We start from the raw sequence: 3538 nt of genomic DNA on the forward strand, positions 1-3538 counted from the left end.
ATATATATATATATATATATATATATATATATATATAAACAAACATGCTGACTCATATATACGCACACGCATAATGTAGATTCCTTTCAGAAATTATCAGTGAAACAAATTGCAAATTAAGTGTAAATTTTGAAGAAATCTTTGGAAAGAGAAAATGATAAATCATTTTTCAGTGATAAAGTTGCAATAAAATATAAATCTTAACGTTAGAAGTAGGCTATAAACCACTCAGAAAGCTATACCAACAAATTAAATTAGCTAAAAACATTGTCGATGAAAGAGAAGGTGAATATTTGACGATGAATCTGTCTTTTGCAAAAAGAAAAAATAGAAAAAATTGCAAGCAGTAACTATGAGCATGCCATACTTTCAACAATGCAATTTAAAGGGAAGACAATGTTTTAGCAATATTAGGTGTTGAAATTTTCTATGAGAAATGTCATTCATTTACTGCTAATCTCTCCTACTGAAGCTTAGAGAAATTAGATTTCTCTAACATGAACATTAAGAGAGATAACAAGCAAGGTGAAAAAAAAAACTGCTGTCATGAAGAATAGAATAGAATCAATCATTAAATCCATATAAAGAGAAGAAATTACAAAATAATATATCTGCGAAAGATCACTTCAAAGATATGTTAAGATGTTACTGGCTCTAGTAAATGTGTGTGCATATGTGTAAGTGTCTATGTAAGCATATATGTGTGTGCATGTATGGATGCATGTATATACATACATATATATATATATATATATATACATATATATATATATATATTTTAATATATGAATATATATAGGTATTTATATATATGTATATATATGTGTGTATGTATATATATGAATATATATACACATGCATATATTATGTATATCATATATATATTAGTGTGTGTGTGTATGTGTGTATACATGCATATATATATATATATATATATATATGGGCATAAATATTTTATGAAAGTCACTCAAAGGCTGAAATTCTGTGGTGACACTCATTGCATTGAAACTAATATAAAAGCAGACATATTCATGTGTTGAGTTCTGTTTCCTCTGTTTGTTCAACATATGTGTGTGCGTGTATATATGTGTGTGTATATATATATATATATATATATATACATATATATATATATGTATGTATATATATGTATGTATGTATGTATGTATGTCATTGTTCAGTTTTATTTCACAATTTCTTGCCAATAGAGAAAAAGCGAGTTTCTAACCTAGATTCAAGGCTCCTTCATTGGAATTTCAGCATCAACAACAGAGTATTTTTGTTTGTATGTATGTATATGTTTTGCTTCATACATGTATTCTTGTTTATATAGTTGCATATCTAGACATATATATATTTAGATGAAAATTTCTGGTATGTTTTATAGATTTTTATAGTTCCAATGATGAAATGGATCAGTAGTCTTTAGATTAGCTTTTTTCTTTTTGGTTTGGAGGAGCCTAATTTCTCAAGATTGGTGTTTAGGCAGCATGTTACATATCCCAGCACCCCAATAATTAGTAGTATAAGCCTGAACCTGTAATCTGGATAGAGTAACTGCAGATTTCTCAATAGTTCAGCGTAGGTATTTTCTTTTACACTGACATTCAGCCTTATGTTAACATCTGCTGGGCAGCTAATTTCCACAACTGTGCAGTCTCTCTTCTCTAGCCCAAATCATTATATCAGGTCTATTGTAATTAGAATTTATTGAGGTCTTCACTGGTACATGCCACCTGTACTCCTTTTTATTATGAGTGGCTATGACTTATCCCATACTGTGGGTTCTTATTTCTTTGTCCTCGGGGATATCCTTCCAATGGATTTCGTTATTGAGTGTCCTAGCTACAGCATCATGTCTCATCGGTAGATAATACTCTGATGACATTTTCAGACAACTGCTTATGATGTAGGTGATATCTTCAGTGTTAACTCCATAAAGTCTGCATCGGTTGTCACATTTTACTGCTTTGCCTGCATCTCTATTCCTTTTGTGCATCAGGTACTTGGTTGATATTTTCTGCTCCTGGATTGCAAACACACAGCCTTCAAAATGGGAGGTAGTAATCCAGCTATTGGTACATGATAAACTACTTTGATGATCGATGTTACTATCATCTCAGAGCTTTCTACTAACACAACCATGCATAGTCTTCTGCTCATATAGGCTCATCCTTTCATCTGGTGATACATTGCAGTAGAGCTGTGCAGCTTCTTTGGACATGTATCCTAGGTTATCTGAAAAGAATGTTGCTCGAGGAGCTGCCTTCCAAGTCTTATGATGTTATCAGCCTCATGTATGCAAACTTGGTCAAGGGATGCACTTCAACACTTGGTGGTTAAAGGATGTTGCCGAAGGGATATGGTGTAATGTTCAAAGATACTCTGGGATAAATATAAACGACACTCCTACAATCGAATACTTAGGTATCAGCACAGAATATAATCAGTGGAACTTTCCTTCAAAAATTTCTGCCAAGTGCAAACATAATAGATCTGACATAGTTATCGGGGACAAAAAGATTATAGTCATGAATAGTTGCAGACATTAGATATCCCATAGATGTGACAATTGTGCAAGAAGGAGAATATCTTTTATATCTTATTTTCTACTTATTTCAGTCACTAGACTGTGGCCATGCTGGGGCACTGTCATGAAGAATTTTTAGTCAAACGAATCAACACTAGTACTTTTTATTTTTTTAAGGCTGGCACTTACTTTCTCAGTCACTTTTGTCAAACATCTAAATTACAGGGATCTAAACACATCAAAACAAATTGTCAAGTAGTGGTTGGGGACAAACACAAACACAAAAACACACACACACATGTATATACAATGGGTTTCTTTCAGTGTCTGTCTCCCAAGTTCACTTGCAAGGCTTTGGTAAGCCTGAAGACACTTGAACAATTGTGTGTGGTTGAGAAACTTGCTTCTCAACCACATCACCACATGGTATCAAGTTCAAAACTTGGACAAAACTTAGACAAAGTGGATTTGGTAGAGAGGAATGGAAAGAAGCAGAGATGCCCATCATATACATACATATACATACATACATATATATATATACTTAGATGCAGGTATGGCTTGGGTACAGGACATTGCAAACAAAACGTAGACAAGAAAATAATAATAACCAGAGTACAGAAAACACACAAGCCACATAGAGAACATTTTCCTTCATCAGCTACCCCCGTTTAACACTGGCACATATATGTGCATATTGTGGAGTGTTCGTGTCTACTCTTGTTCTGACATCACATGATGGTTGTAAACAAGCAACATGGTCACACAAATGTCTTACATTTCCAGAGTTCCCTGAAAAATGTCTGGCCATGGGGAAATGTTATCTTCTTTGGAAATGGTTGAGTTTTGATGCTGCTGAATATCTACCTCTATTAAATCCATGAGACCCATCCAAGCATATAAAAGTGGACATTAAAACAATGATGATGATGATGATGATGATAGATAGGTTGATAAATATACATACATATATATATATATATATATATATATATATATATATATATA

This window comes from Octopus bimaculoides, chromosome 14 (genome assembly GCF_001194135.2).
Source record: "Octopus bimaculoides isolate UCB-OBI-ISO-001 chromosome 14, ASM119413v2, whole genome shotgun sequence".
Lineage (NCBI taxonomy): Eukaryota > Metazoa > Mollusca > Cephalopoda > Octopoda > Octopodidae > Octopus > Octopus bimaculoides.